Source organism: Rhipicephalus microplus, chromosome 3 (assembly GCF_043290135.1).
Source record: "Rhipicephalus microplus isolate Deutch F79 chromosome 3, USDA_Rmic, whole genome shotgun sequence".
Lineage (NCBI taxonomy): Eukaryota > Metazoa > Arthropoda > Arachnida > Ixodida > Ixodidae > Rhipicephalus > Rhipicephalus microplus.
The window spans coordinates 229563828-229582098 of NC_134702.1; the positions used below are offsets into that span (position 1 = coordinate 229563828).

The 18271-nt window shown below is 47.7% G+C and overlaps 26 non-coding genes across 26 annotated transcripts; all 26 read right to left on the reverse strand.

Moving 5' to 3' along the window:
- Positions 1–176: 176 nt before the first annotated feature.
- TRNAV-UAC (transfer RNA valine (anticodon UAC)) lies at positions 177–249 on the reverse strand. The gene has a single exon. It is a non-coding gene; the product is annotated as a tRNA-Val (tRNA).
- Positions 250–412: 163 nt separating this feature from the next.
- TRNAV-UAC (transfer RNA valine (anticodon UAC)) lies at positions 413–485 on the reverse strand. The gene has a single exon. It is a non-coding gene; the product is annotated as a tRNA-Val (tRNA).
- A 164-nt stretch (positions 486–649) lies between these two features.
- Positions 650–722, reverse strand: TRNAM-CAU (transfer RNA methionine (anticodon CAU)). The gene has a single exon. It is a non-coding gene; the product is annotated as a tRNA-Met (tRNA).
- A 164-nt stretch (positions 723–886) lies between these two features.
- TRNAM-CAU (transfer RNA methionine (anticodon CAU)) lies at positions 887–959 on the reverse strand. Its single transcript has one exon. It is a non-coding gene; the product is annotated as a tRNA-Met (tRNA).
- Positions 960–3247: 2288 nt separating this feature from the next.
- TRNAM-CAU (transfer RNA methionine (anticodon CAU)) lies at positions 3248–3320 on the reverse strand. Its single transcript has one exon. It is a non-coding gene; the product is annotated as a tRNA-Met (tRNA).
- Positions 3321–3958: 638 nt separating this feature from the next.
- On the reverse strand, positions 3959–4031 carry TRNAL-CAA (transfer RNA leucine (anticodon CAA)). The gene has a single exon. It is a non-coding gene; the product is annotated as a tRNA-Leu (tRNA).
- A 1344-nt stretch (positions 4032–5375) lies between these two features.
- TRNAM-CAU (transfer RNA methionine (anticodon CAU)) lies at positions 5376–5448 on the reverse strand. The gene has a single exon. It is a non-coding gene; the product is annotated as a tRNA-Met (tRNA).
- An 870-nt stretch (positions 5449–6318) lies between these two features.
- Positions 6319–6391, reverse strand: TRNAM-CAU (transfer RNA methionine (anticodon CAU)). Its single transcript has one exon. It is a non-coding gene; the product is annotated as a tRNA-Met (tRNA).
- A 399-nt stretch (positions 6392–6790) lies between these two features.
- On the reverse strand, positions 6791–6863 carry TRNAM-CAU (transfer RNA methionine (anticodon CAU)). Its single transcript has one exon. It is a non-coding gene; the product is annotated as a tRNA-Met (tRNA).
- Positions 6864–7263: 400 nt separating this feature from the next.
- Positions 7264–7336, reverse strand: TRNAV-UAC (transfer RNA valine (anticodon UAC)). The gene has a single exon. It is a non-coding gene; the product is annotated as a tRNA-Val (tRNA).
- Positions 7337–7499: 163 nt separating this feature from the next.
- TRNAM-CAU (transfer RNA methionine (anticodon CAU)) lies at positions 7500–7572 on the reverse strand. Its single transcript has one exon. It is a non-coding gene; the product is annotated as a tRNA-Met (tRNA).
- A 164-nt stretch (positions 7573–7736) lies between these two features.
- TRNAM-CAU (transfer RNA methionine (anticodon CAU)) lies at positions 7737–7809 on the reverse strand. The gene has a single exon. It is a non-coding gene; the product is annotated as a tRNA-Met (tRNA).
- A 164-nt stretch (positions 7810–7973) lies between these two features.
- Positions 7974–8046, reverse strand: TRNAL-CAA (transfer RNA leucine (anticodon CAA)). Its single transcript has one exon. It is a non-coding gene; the product is annotated as a tRNA-Leu (tRNA).
- A 164-nt stretch (positions 8047–8210) lies between these two features.
- Positions 8211–8283, reverse strand: TRNAM-CAU (transfer RNA methionine (anticodon CAU)). The gene has a single exon. It is a non-coding gene; the product is annotated as a tRNA-Met (tRNA).
- A 164-nt stretch (positions 8284–8447) lies between these two features.
- TRNAM-CAU (transfer RNA methionine (anticodon CAU)) lies at positions 8448–8520 on the reverse strand. The gene has a single exon. It is a non-coding gene; the product is annotated as a tRNA-Met (tRNA).
- A 1340-nt stretch (positions 8521–9860) lies between these two features.
- TRNAM-CAU (transfer RNA methionine (anticodon CAU)) lies at positions 9861–9933 on the reverse strand. The gene has a single exon. It is a non-coding gene; the product is annotated as a tRNA-Met (tRNA).
- Positions 9934–11512: 1579 nt separating this feature from the next.
- Positions 11513–11585, reverse strand: TRNAV-UAC (transfer RNA valine (anticodon UAC)). The gene has a single exon. It is a non-coding gene; the product is annotated as a tRNA-Val (tRNA).
- Positions 11586–11749: 164 nt separating this feature from the next.
- Positions 11750–11822, reverse strand: TRNAV-UAC (transfer RNA valine (anticodon UAC)). The gene has a single exon. It is a non-coding gene; the product is annotated as a tRNA-Val (tRNA).
- A 164-nt stretch (positions 11823–11986) lies between these two features.
- TRNAM-CAU (transfer RNA methionine (anticodon CAU)) lies at positions 11987–12059 on the reverse strand. The gene has a single exon. It is a non-coding gene; the product is annotated as a tRNA-Met (tRNA).
- A 164-nt stretch (positions 12060–12223) lies between these two features.
- Positions 12224–12296, reverse strand: TRNAM-CAU (transfer RNA methionine (anticodon CAU)). Its single transcript has one exon. It is a non-coding gene; the product is annotated as a tRNA-Met (tRNA).
- A 2299-nt stretch (positions 12297–14595) lies between these two features.
- On the reverse strand, positions 14596–14668 carry TRNAL-CAA (transfer RNA leucine (anticodon CAA)). Its single transcript has one exon. It is a non-coding gene; the product is annotated as a tRNA-Leu (tRNA).
- An 868-nt stretch (positions 14669–15536) lies between these two features.
- Positions 15537–15609, reverse strand: TRNAM-CAU (transfer RNA methionine (anticodon CAU)). The gene has a single exon. It is a non-coding gene; the product is annotated as a tRNA-Met (tRNA).
- Positions 15610–17190: 1581 nt separating this feature from the next.
- TRNAV-UAC (transfer RNA valine (anticodon UAC)) lies at positions 17191–17263 on the reverse strand. Its single transcript has one exon. It is a non-coding gene; the product is annotated as a tRNA-Val (tRNA).
- A 164-nt stretch (positions 17264–17427) lies between these two features.
- On the reverse strand, positions 17428–17500 carry TRNAV-UAC (transfer RNA valine (anticodon UAC)). Its single transcript has one exon. It is a non-coding gene; the product is annotated as a tRNA-Val (tRNA).
- Positions 17501–17664: 164 nt separating this feature from the next.
- Positions 17665–17737, reverse strand: TRNAM-CAU (transfer RNA methionine (anticodon CAU)). The gene has a single exon. It is a non-coding gene; the product is annotated as a tRNA-Met (tRNA).
- A 401-nt stretch (positions 17738–18138) lies between these two features.
- Positions 18139–18211, reverse strand: TRNAL-CAA (transfer RNA leucine (anticodon CAA)). The gene has a single exon. It is a non-coding gene; the product is annotated as a tRNA-Leu (tRNA).
- Between the last annotated feature and the right edge of the window lie 60 nt (positions 18212–18271).

Sequence of the window (18271 nt, forward strand, 5' to 3'; positions counted from 1 at the left end):
CGCTACCGAGGCAGACGGGGGTCACTGGGAAACGCAACCGGTATCATTAGTTCCTACAAATTATAAGTCGAAAAAGTAAGAAAACTGAGCAACAGCCATTCACTACTGCTCCACACAGCTCACCCCTCACGACCTAATTAAACTCTCAGAAGCAAACAAAGAAACTGCACCAACTTTGCCCCGGGTGAGGGTTGAACTCACGACCTTCAGATTGTAAGACTGATGCTCTGCCTACTGCGCTATCGAGGCAGACAGGTGTCACTGGGAAACGCAACCGGAATCATTAGTCCCCACAAAAAAAGGTCGAAAAAGTAAGAAAACTGAGCAACAGTCATTCAATACTGCTCCAGACAGCGCACCCCTCACGACCAAATTAAACTCTCAGAAGCAAACAAAGAAACTGCACCAACTTTGCCCCGGGTAAGGGTTGAACTCACGACCTTCAGATTGTAAGACTGATGCTCTGCCTACTGCGCCACCGAGGCGGACAGGTGTCACTGGGAAACGCAACCGGTATCATTAGTTCCCAGAAGTGTAAGGTCGAAAAGGTAAGAAAACCGAGCAACAGTCATTCATTACTGCTCCAGACACCGCACCCCTCACGACCTAAATAAACTCTCATAAGTAAACAAGAAAACGGCACCACCTTTGCCACGGGTGAGGATTGAACTCACGACCTTCAGTATATGAGACTGACGCGCTACCTACTGCACTACCGAGGCGGACAGGTGTCACTGGGAAACACAACCGGTATCAATAGTTCCCACTAGTTAAAGGTCAAAAAAGTAAGAAAACTCAGCAACAGTCATTCATTACTGCTCCAGACAGCGCACCCCTCACGACCTAATTAAACTCTCATAAGCAAACAAAAAAACTGCACCGCCTTTGCCCCGGGTTAGGATTGAACTCACGACCTTCAGATTATGAGACTGACGCGCTGCCTACTGCGCTACCGAGGCAGACAGCGGTAACTTGGAGACGCAACCGGTGTCATTAGTTCCCACAAATTGAAGGTCGAAAAAATAAGAAAACAAGCAACAGTCATTCATTACTGTTCCAGACAGCGCACCCCTCACGACCTAATTAAACTCTCATTAGCAAACAAAAAACTGCACCACCTTTGCCCCTGGTGAGGTTTGAACTCACGACCTTCACATTATGAGACTGACGCGCTGCCTACTGCGCTGCCGAGGCGGACAGGGGTCACTGGGAAACAACCGTTATCGATAGTTTCCACAAAAAATAAAGGTGAAAAAAGTAAGAAAACCGAGCAACAGTCATTCAATACTGCTCCAGACAGTGCACCCCTCATGACCTAATTAAACTCTCATAAGCAAACAAAACATCTGCACCGCTTTTGCCCCGGGTGAGGATTGAACTCGCGACCTTCAGATTTTGACACTGACGTGCTGCCTACTGCGCTATCGAGGCGGACAGGTGTCACTGGGAAACGCAACCAGGATCATTAGTTCCCACAAATTAAAGGTCGAAAAAGTAAGAAAACCGAGCAACAGTCATTCATTACAGCTCCCGACAGCGCACCCCTCACGACCTAATTAAACTCTCATAAGCAAACAAAAAAACTGCACCGCCTTTGCCTCGGGTGAGGATTGAACTCACGACCTTCAGGTGATGAGACTTGCGCGCTACCTACTGCGTTACCGAGGTGGACAGGTGTCACTGGGAAACGCAACCGCTATCATTAGTTCCCAGAAGTGTAAGGTCGAAAAGGTAAGAAAATTGAGCAACAGTCATTCATTACTGCTCCAGACACCGCACCCCTCACGACCTAAATAAACTCTCATAAGTAAACAAGAAAACGGCACCACCTTTGCCACGGGTGAGGATTGAACTCACGACCTTCAGTATATGAGACTGACGCGCTATCTACTGCACTACCGAGGCGGACAGGTGTCACTGGGAAACACAACCGGTATCAATAGTTCCCACAAGTTAAAGGTCGAAAAAGTAAGAAAACTCAGCAACAGTCATTCATTACTGCTGCAGACAGCGCACCCTTCACGGCTTATTTAAACTCTCATAAGCAAACAAAAAAACTGCACCGCCTTTGCCCCGGGTTAGGATTAACTCACGACCTTCAGATTATGAGACTGACGCACTGCCTACTGCGCTACCGAGGCAGACAGCGGTAACTGGGAGACGCAACCGGTGTCATTAGTTCCCACAAATTGAAGGTCGAAAAAATAAGAAAACCAAGCAACAGTCATTCATTACTGCTCCAGACAGCGCACACCTCACGACCTAATTAAACTCTCATTAGCAAACAAAAAACTGCACCACCTTTGCCCCTGGTGAGGTTTGAACTCACGACCTTCACATTATGAGACTGACGCGCTGCCCACTGCGCTACCGAGGCGGAGAGGGGTCAATGGGAAACACAACCGTTTTCGATAGTTTCCACAAATTAAAGGTGGAAAAAATAAGAAAACCGAGCAATAGTCATTCATTACTGCTCCAGACAGTGCACCCCTCATGACCTAATTATTCTTTCATAAGCAAACAAAAAACTGCACCTCTTTGCACCGGGTGAGGTTCGAACTCACGACCTTCAGATTATGAGACGGACGCGCTGCCTACCGCGCTACCGAGGCGGACAGTTGTCACTGGGAAACGCAACCGGGATCATTAGTTCCCACAAATTAAAGGTCAAAAAAGTAAGAAAACCGAGAACAGTCAATCATTACTGCACCAGACAGCGCAACCCTCACGACCCAATGAAACTCTCATAAGCAAACAAAAAATCTGCTCCAACTTCCCCGGGTGAAGATTGAACTCAAGACCTTCAGTATATGAGACTCACGCGCTACCTACTTCGCTACCAAGGCGGACAGATGTCACTGGGAAACACAACCTGTATCGATAGTTCCCACAAATTCAAGGTCGAAAAAACAAGAACACCGAGCAACAGTCATTCATTACTGCTCCACACAGCGCACCCCTCACGACCTAATTAAACTATCATAAGCAAACAAAAAAACTGCACCGCCTTTGCCCCGGGTGAGGACTGAACTCAGGACCTTCAGATTATGACACTGACACGCTGCCTACTGCGCTATCTAGGCGGACAGGTGTCACTGGAAAACGCAACCGGGATCATTAGTTCCCACAAATTAAAGGCCGAAAAACTAAGAAAACCGAGCAACAGTCATTCATTACTGCTCCAGACAGCGCACCCCTCACGACGTAATTAAACTATCATAAGCAAACAAAAAAACTGCACCGCCTTTGCCCCGGGTTAGGATTGAACTCACGACCTTCAGATTATGAGACTGACGCGCTGCCTACTGCGCTACCGAGGCAGACGGGGGTCACTTGGAAACGCAACCGGTATCATTAGTTCCCACAAATTATAAGTCGAAAAAGTAGGAAAACTGAGCAACAGCCATTCATTACTGCTCCACACAGCGCACCCCTAACGGCCTAATTAAACTCTCACAAGCAAACAAAAAATCTGTACCTCCTTTGCCCCAGGTTAGGATTTAACTCACGACCTTCAGATTATGAGACTGACGCGCTGCCTACTGCGCTACCGAGGCGGACAGGTGTCACTGGGAAACGCAACCGGTATCATTAGTTCCCAGAAGTGTAAGGTCGAAAAGGTAAGAAAACCGAGCAACAGTCATTCATTACTGCTCCAGACAGCGCACCCCTCACGACCTAATTAAACTCTCATAAGCAAACAAAAAAACTGCACCGCCTTTGCCCTGGGTTAGGATTGAACTCACGACCTTCAGATTATGAGACTGACGCGCTGCCTACTGCGCTACCGAGGCAGACAGCGGTAACTGGGAGACGCAACCTGTGTCATTAGTTCCCACAAATTGAAGGTCGAAAAAATAAGAAAACCAAGCAACAGTCATTCATTACTGCTCCAGGCAGCGCACCCCTCACGACCTAATTAAACTCTCATTAGCAAACAAAACATCTGCACCGCTTTTGCCCCGGGTGAGGATTGAACTCGCGACCTTCAGATTTTGACACTGACGTGCTGCCTACTGCACTATCGAGGCGGACAGGTGTCACTGGGAAACGCAACCAGGATCATTAGTTCCCACAAATTAAAGGTCAAAAAAGTAAGAAAACCGAGAACAGTCAATCATTACTGCTCAAGACGGCGCAACCCTCACGACCCAATTAAACTCTCATAAGCAAACAAAAAATATGCTCCAACTTCCCCGGGTGAAGATTGAACTCACGACCTTCAGTATATGAGACTGAGGCGCTACCTACTGCGCTACCAAGGCGGACAGATGTCACTGGGAAACACAACCGGTATCGATAGTTCCCACAAATTCAAGGTCGAAAAAATAAGAAAACCGAGCAACAGTCATTCATTACTGCTCCACACAGCGCACCCCTAACGACCTAATTAGACTCTCACAAGCAAACAAAAAATTTGTACCTTCTTTGCCCCGGGTGTGGATTGAACTCACGACCTTCAGATTATGAGACTGACGCGCTGCCTAATGCGCTATCTAGGCGGACAGGTGTCACTAGAAAACGCAACCGGGATCCTTAGTTCCCACAAACTAAAGGCCGAAAAAGTAAGAAAACCGAGCAACAGTCATTCATTACTGCTCCAGACAGCAAACCCCTCGCGACCTAATTAAACTATCATAAGCAAACAAAAAAACTGCACCGCCTTTGCCCCGGGTGAGGATTGAACTCACGACCTTCCGATTATGACACTGACACGCTGCCTACTGCGCTATCTAGGCGGACAGGTGTCACTGGAAAACGCAACCGGGATCATTAGTTCCCACAATTTAAAGGCCGAAAAACTAAGAAAACCGAGCAACAGTCATTCATTACTGTTCCAGACAGCGCACCCCTCACGACCTAAATAAACTCTCATAAGTAAACAAGAAAACGGCACCACCTTTGCCATGGGTGAGGATTGACCTCACGACCTTCAGTATATGAGACTGACGCGTTATCTACTGCACTACCGAGGCGGACAGGTGTCACTGGGAAACACAACCGGTATCAATAGTTCCCACAAGTTAAAGGTCGGAAAAGTAAGAAAACTCAGCAACAGTCATTCATTACTGCTGCAGACAGCGCACCCTTCACGACTTATTTAAACTCTCATAAGCAAACAAAAAAACTGCACCGCCTTTGCCCCGGGTTAGGATTAACTCACGACCTTCAGATTATGAGACTGACGCACTGCCTACTGCGCTACCGAGGCAGACAGCGGTAACTGGGAGACGCAACCGGTGTCATTAGTTCCCACAAATTGAAGGTCGAAAAAATAAGAAAACCAAGCAACAGTCATTCATTACTGCTCCAGACAGCGCACACCTCACGACCTAATTAAACTCTCATTAGCAAACAAAAAACTGCACCACCTTTGCCCCTGGTGAGGCTTGAACTCACGACCTTCAAATTATGAGACTGACGCGCTGCCCACTGCGCTACCGAGGCGGAGAGGGGTCACTGGGAAACACAACCGTTTTCGATAGTTTCCACAAATTAAAGGTGGAAAAAATAAGAAAACCGAGCAATAGTCATTCATTACTGCTCCAGACAGTGCACCCCTCATTACCTTATTATTCTTTCATAAGCAAACAAAAAACTGCACCTCTTTGCCCCGGGTGAGGTTCGAACTCACGACCTTCAGATTATGAGACGGCCGCGCTGCCTACTGCGCTACCGAGGCGGACAGTTGTCACTGGGAAACGCAACCGGGATGATTAGTTCCCACAAATTAAAGGTCAAAAAAGTAAGAAAACCGAGAACAGTCAATCATTACTGCTCCAGACAGCGCAACCCTCACGACCCAATGAAACTCTCATAAGCAAACAAAAAATCTTCTCCAACTTCCCCGGGTGAAGATTGAACTCACGACCTTCAGTATATGAGACTCACGCGCTACCTACTTCGCTACCAAGGCGGACAGATGCCACTGGGAAACACAACCTGTATCGATAGTTCCCACAAGTTCAAGGTCGAAAAAACAAGAAAACCAAGCAACAGTCATTCATTACTGCTCCACACAGCGCACCCCTCACGACCTAATTAAACTATCATAAGCAAACAAAAAAACTGCACCGCCTTTGCCCCGGGTGAGGACTGAACTCACGACCTTCAGATTATGACACTGACACCCTGCCTACTGCGCTATCTAGGCGGACAGGTGTCACTGGAAAACGCAACCGGGATCATTAGTTCCCACAAATTAAAGGCCGAAAAACTAAGAAAACCGAGCAACAGTCATTCATTACTGCTCCAGACAGCGCACCCCTCGCGACCCAATTAAACTCTCCTAAGCAAACAAAAAATCTGCTCCAACTTTGCCCCGGGTGAAGATTGAACTCACGACCTTCAGTATATGAGACTGACGCGCTACCTACTGCGCTACCGAGGTGGACAGATGTCACTGGGAACACAACCGGTATCGATAGTTCCCACAAATTAAAGGTCGAAAAAATAAGAAAACCGAGGAACAGTCATTCATTACTGCTCCACACAGCGCACCCCTAACGACCTAATTAAACTCTCACAAGCAAACAAAAAATCTGTACCTCCTTTGCCCCGGTTGTGGATTGAACTAGTGACCTTCAGATTATGAGACTTACGCGCTGCCTACTGCGCTATTGAGGCGGACAGGTGTCACTGGGAAACGCAACCGGGATCATTAGTTCCCGCAAATGAAAGGTCGAAAAGGGAAGAAAACCAAGCACCAGTCATTCATTACTGCTCCAGACAGCGCACCCCTCACGACCTAATTGAACTATCAAAGCAAACAAAAAAACTGCACCGCCTTCGCCCCGGGTTAGGATTGAACTCACGACCTTCAGATTATGAGACTGACGCGCTGCCTACTGCGCTACCGAGGCAGACGGGGGTCACTGGGAAACGCAACCGGTATCATTAGTTCCTACAAATTATAAGTCGAAAAAGTAAGAAAACTGAGCAACAGCCATTCATTACTGCTCCACACAGCTCACCCCTAACGACCTAATTAAACTCTCACAAGCAAACAAAAAATCTGTACCTCCTTTGCACCGGTTGTGGATTGAACTCACGACCTTCAGATTATGAGACTGACGCGCTGCCTACTGCGCTATTGAGGTGGACAGGTGTCACTGGGAAACGCTACCGGGATCATTAGTTCCCACAAAAAAAGGTCGAAAAAGTAAGAAAACTGAGCAACAGTCGTTCATTACTGCTCCAGACAGCGCACCCCTCACGACCTAATTAAACTCTCAGAAGCAAACAAAGAAACTGCACCAACTTTGCCCCGGGTGAGGGTTGAACTCACGACCTTCAGATTGTAAGACTGATGCTCTGCCTACTGTGCTACCGAGGTGGACAGGTGTCACTGGGAAACGCAACCGGTATCATTAGTTCCCAGAAGTGTAAGGTCGAAAAGGTAAGAAAACCGAGCAACAGTCATTCAATACTGCTCCAGACAGTGCACCCCTCACGACCTAAATAAACTCTCATAAGCAAACAAAAAACTGCAACACCATTGGCCCGGGTGGGGATTGAACTCACGACCTTCAGATCATGAGACTGACGTGCTACCTACTGCACTACCGAGGCGGACAGGTGTCACTGGGAAACACAACCGGTATCAATAGTTTCCACAAGTTAAAGGTCGAAAAAGTAAGAAAACTCAGCAACAGTCATTCATTACTGCTCCAGACAGCGCACCCCTCACGACCTAATTAAACTCTCACAAGCAAACAAAAAAACTGCATCGCCTTTGCCCCGGGTTAGGATTGAACTAACGACCTTCAGATTATGAGACTGACGCGCTGCCTACTGCGCTACCGAGGCGGACAGGGGTCCCTGGAAAACACAACCGTTATCGATAGTTTCCACAAATTAAAGGTGGAAAAAATAGGAAAACCGAGCAACAGTCATTTATTACTGCTCCAGACAGTGCACCCCTCATGACCTAATTAAACTCTCATAAGCAATCAAAACATCTGCACCGCTTTTGCCCCGGGTGAGGATTGAACTCGCGACCTTCAGATTTTGACACTGACGCGCTGCCTACTGCGCTATCGAGGCGGACAGGTGTCACTGGGAAACGCAACCAGTATCATTAGTTCCCAGAAGTGTAAGGTCGAAAAAGTAAGAAAACCGAGCAACAGTCATTCATTACTGCTCCAGACACCGCACCCCTCACGACCTAAATAAACTCTCATAAGTAAACAAGAAAACGGCACCACCTTTGCCACGGGTGAGGATTGAACTCACGACCTTCAGTATATGAGACTGACGCGCTACCTACTGCACTACCGAGGCGTACAGGTGTCACTGGGAAACACAACCGGTATCAATAGTTCCCACAAGTTAAAGGTCGAAAAAGTAAGAAAACTCAGCAACAGTCATTCATTACTGCTCCAGACAGCGCACCCCTCACGACCTAATTAAACTCTCATAAGCAAACAAAAAAACTGCACCACCTTTGCCTCGGGTGAGGATTGAACTCACGACCTTCAGGTTATGAGACTGACGCGCTACCTACTGCGCTACCGAGGCGGACAGGTGTCACTGGGAAACGCAACCGCTATCATTAGTTCCCAGAAGTGTAAGGTCGAAAAAGTAAGAAAACCGAGCAACAGTCATTCATTACTGCTCCAGACAGCGCACCCCTCACGACCTAATTAAACTCTCATAAGCAAACAAAAAAACTGCACCGCCTTTGCCACGGGGTTAGGATTGAACTAACGACCTTCAGATTATGAGACTGACGCGCTGCCTACTGCGCTACCGAGGCAGACAGCGGTAACTGGGAGACGCAACCGGTGTCATTCTTTCCCACAAATTGAAGGTCGAAAAAATAAGAAAACCAAGCAACAGTCATTCATTACTGCTCCAGACAGCGCACCCCTCACGACCTAATTAAACTCTCATAAGTAAACAAGAAAACGGCACCACCTTTGCCACGGGTGAGGATTGAACTCACGACCTTCAAATTATGAGACTGACGTGTGGCCTACTGCGCTACCGAGGCGGACAGGTGTCAATTCGAAACGCAACAGGTATCATTAGTTCTCAGATGTGTAAGGTGGAAAAGGTAAGAAAACCGAGCAACAGTCATTCATTACTGCTCCAGACACCGCACCCCTCACGACTAAATAAACTATCATAAGTAAACAAGAAAACGGCACCACCTTTGCCACGGGTGAGGATTGAACTCACGACCTTCAGATTATGAGACTGACGTGCTGCCTACTGCGCTACCAAAGCGGACAGGTGTCACTGGGAAACACAACCGGTATCATTAGTTCCCACAAATTAAATTTCGAAAAAGAAAACCGAGCAACAGTCATTCATTACTGCTCCAGACAGCGCAATTCTCACGACCTAATTAAACTCTCAGAAGCAAACAAAAAAACTGCACCACCTTTGCCCCGGGTGAGGATTGAACTCACGACCTTCAGATTTTAAGGCTGACGCTCTGCCTACCGCGCTACCGACGCGGACAGGTGTCACTGGGAAAAAAACGGTATCATTAATTGCCACAAAATAAAGGTCGAAAATGTAAGAAAACCAAGCAACAGTCATTCATTGCTGCTCCAGACAGCGCACCCCTCACGACCTAATTAAACTCTCAAAGGCACAGAAAAAACTGCACTACCTTTGCCCCTGGTGAGGACTGAACTCACGACCTTCAGATTATGAGACTGACGTACTGCCTACTGCGCTACCGAGGCGTACAGGTGTCACTGGGAAACGCAACCGGTATCATTAGTTCCCGCAAATGAAAGGTCGAAAAAGTAAGAAAACCAAGCAACAGTCATTCATTACTGCTCCAGACAGCGCACCCCTCACGACCTAATTATTCTCTCATAAGCAAACAAAAAACTGCATCGATTTGCCCCGGGTGAGGTTCGAACTCACGACCTTCAGATTATGAGACTGACGCGCTGCCTACTGCGCTACCGAGGCGGACAGTTGTCGCCGGGAAACGCAACCGGGATCATTAGTTCCCACAAATTAAAGGTCGAAAAAGTAAGAAAACCGAGAACAGTCATTCATTACTGCCCCAGACAGCGCAACCCTCACGACCCAAATAAACTCTCCTAAGGAAACAAAAAGTCTGCGTCAACTTTGCCCCGGGTGAAGATTGAACTAACGACCTCCAGTATATGAGACTGACGCGCTACCTACTGCGCTACCGAGGCGGACAGATGTCACTAGGAAACACAACCGGTATCGATAGTTCCCAAAAAAAGGTCGAAAAAATAAGAAAACCGAGCAACAGTCATTCATTACTGCTCCACACAGCGCACCCCTAACGACCTAATTAAACTCTCACAAGCAAACAAAAAATCTGTACCTCCTTTGCCCCGGTTGTGTATTGAACTCGCGACCTTCAGATTATGAGACTGACGCGCTGCCTACTGCGCTATCGAGGCGGAAAGGTGTCACTGGGAAACGCAACCGGGATCATTAGTTCCCGCAAATAACGGTCGAAAAAGGAAGAAAACCAAGCAACAGTCATTCATTACTGCTCCAGACAGCGCACCCCTCACGACCTAATTAAACTATCAAAGCAAACAAAAAAACTGCACCGCCTTCGCCCCGGGTTAGGATTGAACTCACGACCTTCAGATTATGAGACTGACGCACTGCCTACTGCGCTACCGAGGCAGACGGGGGGTCACTGGGAAACGCAACCGGTATCATTAGTTCCTACAAATTATAAGTCGAAAAAGTAAGAAAACTGAGCAACAGCCATTCATTACTGCTCCACACAGCTCACCCCTAACGACCTAATTAAACTCTCACAAGCAAACAAAAAAGCTGTACCTCCTTTGCCCCGGTTGTGGATTGAACTCACGACCTTCAGATTATGAGACTGACGCGCTGCCTACTGCGCTATCGAGGCGGACAGGTGTCACTGGCAAACGCATTCGGGATCATTAGTTCCCACAAAAAAAGGTCGAAAAAGTAAGAAAACTGAGCAACAGTCGTTCATTACTGCTTCAGACAGCGCACCCCTCACGACCTAATTAAACTCTCATAAGCAAACAAAAAACTGCACCGCCTTTGCCCCGGGGTTAGGATTGAACTAACGACCTTCAGATTATGAGACTGACGCACTGCCTACTGCGCTACCGAGGCAGACAGCGGTAACTGGGAGACGCAACCGGTGTCATTAGTTCCCACAAATTGAAGGGAGAAAAAATAAGAAAACCAAGCAACAGTCATTCATTACTGCTCCAGACAGCGCACCCCTCACGACCTAATTAAACTATCAAAGCAAACAAAAAAACTGCACCGCCTTCGCCCCGGGTTGGGATTGAACTCACGACCTTCAGATTATGAGACTGACGCACGGCCTACTGCGCTACCGAGGCACACGGGGGTCACTGGGAAACGCAACCGGTATCATTAGTTCCTACAAATTATAAGTCGAAAAAGTAAGAAAACTGAGCAACAGCCATTCATTACTGCTCCACACAGCTTACCCCTCACGACCTAATTAAACTCTCAGAAGCAAACAAAGAAACTGCACCAACTTTGCCCCGGGTGAGGTTTGAACTCACGACCTTCAGATTGTAAGACTGATGCTCTGCCTACTGCGCTATCGAGGCAGACAGGTGTCACTGGGAAACGCAACCGGAATCATTAGTCCCCACAAATTAAAGGTCGAAAAAGTAAGAAAACTGAGCAACAGTCATTCAATACTGCTCCAAACAGCGCACCCCTCACGACCAAATTAAACTCTCAGAAGCAAACAAAGAAACTGCACCAACTTTGCCCCGGGTGAGGGTTGAACTCACGACCTTCAGATTGTAAGACTGATGCTCTGCCTACTGCGCTACCGAGGCGCACAGGTGTCACTGGGAAACGCAACCGGTATCATTAGTTCCCAGAAGTGTAAGGTCGAAAAGGTAAGAAAACCGAGCAACAGTCATTCATTACTGCTCCAGACACCGCACCCCTCACGACCTAAATAAACTCTCATAAGTAAACAAGAAAACGGCACCACCTTTGCCACGGGTGAGGATTGAACTCACGACCTTCAGTATATGAGACTGACGCGCTACCTACTGCACTACCGAGGCGGACAGGTGTCACTGGGAAACACAACCGGTATCAATAGTTCCCACTAGTTAAAGGTCAAAAAAGTAAGAAAACTCAGCAACAGTCATTCATTACTGCTCCAGACAGCGCACCCCTCACGACCTAATTAAACTCTCATAAGCAAACAAAAAAACTGCACCGCCTTTGCCCCGGGTTAGGATTGAACTCACGACCTTCAGATTATGAGACTGACGCGCTGCCTACTGCGCTACCGAGGCAGACAGCGGTAACTGGGAGACGCAACCGGTATCATTAGTTCCCACAAATTGAAGGTCGAAAAAATAAGAAAACAAGCAACAGTCATTCATTACTGCTCCAGACAGCGCACCCCTCACGACCTAATTAAACTCTCATTAGCAAACAAAAAACTGCACCACCTTTGCCCCTGGTGAGGTTTGAACTCACGACCTTCACATTATGAGACTGACGCGCTGCCTACTGCGCTGCCGAGGCGGACAGGGGTCACTGGGAAACAACCGTTATCGATAGTTTCCACAAAAAATAAAGGTGAAAAAAGTAAGAAAACCGAGCAACAGTCATTCAATACTGCTCCAGACAGTGCACCCCTCATGACCTAATTAAACTCTCATAAGCAAACAAAACATCTGCACCGCTTTTGCCCCGGGTGAGGATTGAACTCGCGACCTTCAGATTTTGACACTGACGTGCTTGCTTCTGCGCTATCGAGGCGGACAGGTGTCACTGGGAAACGCAACCAGGATCATTAGTTCCCACAAATTAAAGGTCGAAAAAGTAAGAAAACCGAGCAACAGTCATTCATTACTGCTCCCGACAGCGCACCCCTCACGACCTAATTAAACTCTCATAAGCAAACAAAAAAACTGCACCGCCTTTGCCTCGGGTGAGGATTGAACTCACGACCTTCAGGTTATGAGACTTGCGCGCTACCTACTGCGCTACCGAGGTGGACAGGTGTCACTGGGAAACGCAACCGCTATCATTAGTTCCCAGAAGTGTAAGGTCGAAAAGGTAAGAAAATTGAGCAACAGTCATTCATTACTGCTCCAGACAGCGCACCCTTCACGGCTTATTTAAACTCTCATAAGCAAACAAAAAAACTGCACCGCCTTTGCCCCGGGTTAGGATTAACTCACGACCTTCAGATTATGAGACTGACGCACTGCCTACTGCGTTACCGAGGTAGACAGCGGTAACTGGGAGACGCAACCGGTGTCATTAGTTCCCACAAATTGAAGGTCGAAAAAATAAGAAAACCAAGCAACAGTCATTCATTACTGCTCCAGACAGCGCACACCTCACGACCTAATTAAACTCTCATTAGCAAACAAAAAACTGCACCACCTTTGCCCCTGGTGAGGTTTGAACTCACGACTTTCACATTATGAGACTTTATGAGACTGACGCGCTGCCCACTGCGCTACCGAGGCGGAGAGGGGTCAATGGGAAACGCAACCGGGATCATTAGTTCCCACAAATTAAAGGTCAAAAAAGTAAGAAAACCGAGAACAGTCAATCATTACTGCTCCAGACGGCGCAACCCTCACGACCCAATTAAACTCTCATAAGCAAACAAAAAATCTGCTCCAACTTCCCCGGGTGAAGATTGAACTCACGACCTTCAGTATATGAGACTGACGCGCTACCTACTGCGCTACCAAGGCGGACAGATGTCACTGGGAAACACAACCGGTATCGATAGTTCCCACAAATTCAAGGTCGAAAAAATAAGAAAACCGAGCAACAGTCATTCATTACTGCTCCACACAGCGCACCCCTAAGGACCTAATTAAACTCTCACAAGCAAACAAAAAATCTGTACCTTCTTTGCCCCGGGTGTGGATTGAACTCACGACCTTCAGATTATGAGACTGACGCGCTGCCTACTGCGCTATCTAGGCGGACAGGTGTCACTAGAAAACGCAACCGGGATCATTAGTTCCCACAAACTAAAGGCCGAAAAAGTAAGAAAACCGAGCAACAGCCATTCATTACTGCTCCAGACAGCCCACCCCTCGCGACCTAATTAAACTATCATAAGCAAACAAAAAACTGCACCGCCTTTGCCCCGGGTGAGGATTGAACTCACGACCTTCAGATTATGACACTGACACGCTGCCTACTGCGGTATCTAGGCGGACAGGTGTCACTGGAAAACGCAACCGGGATCATTAGTTCCCACAATTTAAAGGCCGAAAAACTAAGAAAACCGAGCAACAGTCATTCATTACTGTTCCAGACAGCGCACCCCTCACGACCTAATTAATCTATCATAAGCAAACAAAAAAACTGCACCGCCTTTGCCCTAGGTTAGGATTGAACTCACGACCTTCAGATTATGAGACTGACGCGCTGCCTACTGCGCTACCGAGGCGGACAGGTGTCACTGGGAAACGCAACCGGTATCATTAGTTCCCAGAAGTGTAAGGTCGAAAAGGTAAGAAAACCGAGCAACAGTCATTCATTACTGCTCCAGACAGCGCACCCCTCACGACCTAATTAAACTCTCATTAGCAAACAAAACATCTGCACCGCTTTTGCCCCGGGTGAGGATTGAACTCGCGACCTTCAGATTTTGACACTGACGTGCTGCCTACTGCACTATCGAGGCAGACAGCGGTAACTGGGAGACGCAACCGGTGTCATTAGTTCCCACAAATTGAAGGTCGAAAAAATAAGAAAACCAAGCAACAGTCATTCATTACTGCTCCAGACAGCGCACCCCTCACGACCTAATTAAACTCTCATAAGTAAACAAGAAAACGGCACCACCTTTGCCACGGGTGAGGATTGAACTCACGACCTTCAAATTATGAGACTGACGTGCGGCCTACTGCGCTACCGAGGCGGACAGGTGTCAATTCGAAACGCAACAGGTATCATTAGTTCTCAGATGTGTAAGGTGGAAAAGGTAAGAAAACCGAGCAACAGTCATTCATTACTGCTCCAGACACCGCACCCCTCACGACTAAATAAACTATCATAAGTAAACAAGAAAACGGCACCACCTTTGCCACGGGTGAGGATTGAACTCACGACCTTCAGATTATGAGACTGACGTGCTGCCTACTGCGCTACCGAGGCGGACAGGTGTCACTGGGAAACACAACCGGTATCATTAGTTCCCACAAATTAAATTTCGAAAAAGAAAACCGAGCAACAGTCATTCATTACTGCTCCAGACAGCGCAATTCTCACGACCTAATTAAACTCTCAGAAGCAAACAAAAAAACTGCACCACCTTTGCCCCTGGTGAGGACTGAACTCACGACCTTCAGATTATGAGACTGACGTACTGCCTACTGCGCTACCGAGGCGTACAGGTGTCACTGGGAAACGCAACCGGTATCATTAGTTCCCGCAAATGAAAGGTCGAAAAAGTAAGAAAACCAAGCAACAGTCATTCATTACTGCTCCAGACAGCGCACCCCTCACGACCTAATTATTTTCTCATAAGCAAACAAAAAACTGCACCGCTTTGCCCCGGGTGAGGTTCGAACTCACGACCTTCAGATTATGAGACTGACGCGCTGCCTACTGCGCTACCGAGGCGGACAGTTGTCGCCGGGAAACGCAACCGGGATCATTAGTTCCCACAAATTAAAGGTCGAAAAAGTAAGAAAACCGAGAACAGTCATTCATTACTGCTCCAGACAGCGCAACCCTCACGACCCAAATAAACTCTCCTAAGCAAACAAAAAATCTGCGTCAACTTTGCCCCGGGTGAAGATTGAACTAACGACCTCCAGTATATGAGACTGACGCGCTACCTACTGCGCTACCGAGGCGGACAGATGTCACTAGGAAACACAACCGGTATCGATAGTTCCCAAAAAAAAGGTCGAAAAAATAAGAAAACCGAGCAACAGTCATTCATTACTGCTCCACACAGCGCACCCCTAACGACCTAATTAAACTCTCACAAGCAAACAAAAAATCTGTACCTCCTTTGCCCCGGTTGTGTATTGAACTCGCGACCTTCAGATTATGAGACTGACGCGCTGCCTACTGCGCTATCGAGGCGGAAAGGTGTCACTGGGAAACGCAACCGGGATCATTAGTTCCCGCAAATGAAAGGTCGAAAAAGGAAGAAAACCAAGCAACAGTCATTCATTACTGCTCCAGACAGCGCACCCCTCACGACCTAATTAAACTATCAAAGCAAACAAAAAAACTGCACCGCCTTCGCCCCGGGTTAGGATTGAACTCACGACCTTCAGATTATGAGACTGACGCACTGCCTACTGCGCTACCGAGGCAGACGGGGGGTCACTGGGAAACGCAACCGGTATCATTAGTTCCTACAAATTATAAGTCGAAAAAGTAAGAAAACTGAGCAACAGCCATTCAATACTGCTCCACACAGCTCACCCCTAACGACCTAATTAAACTCTCACAAGCAAACAAAAAAGCTGTACCTCCTTTGCCCCGGTTGTGGATTGAACTCACGACCTTCAGATTATGAGACTGACGCGCTGCCTACTGCGCTATCGAGGCGGACAGGTGTCACTGGCAAACGCAACCGGGATCATTAGTTCCCACAAAAAAAGGTCGAAAAAGTAAGAAAACTGAGCAATAGTCGTTCATTACTGCTTCAGACAGCGCACCCCTCACGACCTAATTAAACTCTCATAAGCAAACAAAAAACTGCACCGCCTTTGCCCCGGGGTTAGGATTGAACTAACGACCTTCAGATTATGAGACTGACGCGCTGCCTACAGCGCTACCGAGGCAGACAGCGGTAACTGGGAGACGCAACCGGTGTCATTAGTTCCCACAAATTGAAGGGAGAAAAAATAAGAAAACCAAGCAACAGTCATTCATTACTGCTCCAGACAGCGCACCCCTTACGACCTAATTAAACTATCAAAGCAAACAAAAAAACTGCACCGCCTTCGCCCCGGGTTAGGATTGAACTCACGACCTTCAGATTATGAGACTGACGCACGGCCTACTGCGCTACCGAGGCAGACGGGGGTCACTGGGAAACGCAACCGGTATCATTAGTTCCTACAAATTATAAGTCGAAAAAGTAAGAAAACTGAGCAACAGCCATTCATTACTGCTCCACACAGCTCACCCCTCACGACCTAATTAAACTCTCAGAAGCAAACAAAGAAACTGCACCAACTTTGCCCCGGGTGAGGGTTGAACTCACGACCTTCAGATTGTAAGACTGATGCTCTGCCTACTGCGCTATCGAGGCAGACAGGTGTCACTGGGAAACGCAACTGGAATCATTAGTCCCCACAAATTAAAGGTCGAAAAAGTAAGAAAACTGAGCAACAGTCATTCAATACTGCTCCAGACAGCGCACCCCTCACGACCAAATTAAACTCTCAGAAGCAAACAAAGAAACTGCACCAACTTTGCCCCGGGTGAGGGTTGAACTCACGACCTTCAGATTGTAAGACTGATGCTCTGCCTACTGCGCTACCGAGGCGCACAGGTGTCACTGGGAAACGCAACCGGTATCATTAGTTCCCAGAAGTGTAAGTTCGAAAAGGTAAGAAAACCGAGCAACAGTCATTCAATACTGCTCCAGACACCGCACCCCTCACGACCTAAATAAACTCTCATAAGTAAACAAGAAAACGGCGCCACCTTTGCCACGGGTGAGGATTGAACTCACGACCTTCAGTATATGAGACTGACGCGCTACCTACTGCACTACCGAGGCGGACAGGTGTCACTGGGAAACACAACCGGTATCAATAGTTCCCACTAGTTAAAGGTCAAAAAAGTAAGAAAACTCAGCAACAGTCATTCATTACTGCTCCAGACAGCGCACCCCTCACGACCTAATTAAACTCTCATAAGCAAACAAAAAAACTGCACCGCCTTTGCCCCGGCTTAGGATTGAACTCACGACCTTCAGATTATGAGACTGACGCGCTGCCTACTGCGCTACCGAGGCGGACAGGTGTCACTGGGAAACGCAACCGGTATCATTAGTTCCCAGAAGTGTAAGGTCGAAAAGGTAAGAAAACCGAGCAACAGTCATTCATTACTGCTCCAGACAGCGCACCCCTCACGACCTAATTAAACTCTCATTAGCAAACAAAACATCTGCACCGCTTTTGCCCCGGGTGAGGATTGAACTCGCGACCTTCAGATTTTGACACTGACGTGCTGCCTACTGCACTATCGAGGCAGACAGCGGTAACTGGGAGACGCAACCGGTGTCATTAGTTCCCACAAATTGAAGGTCGAA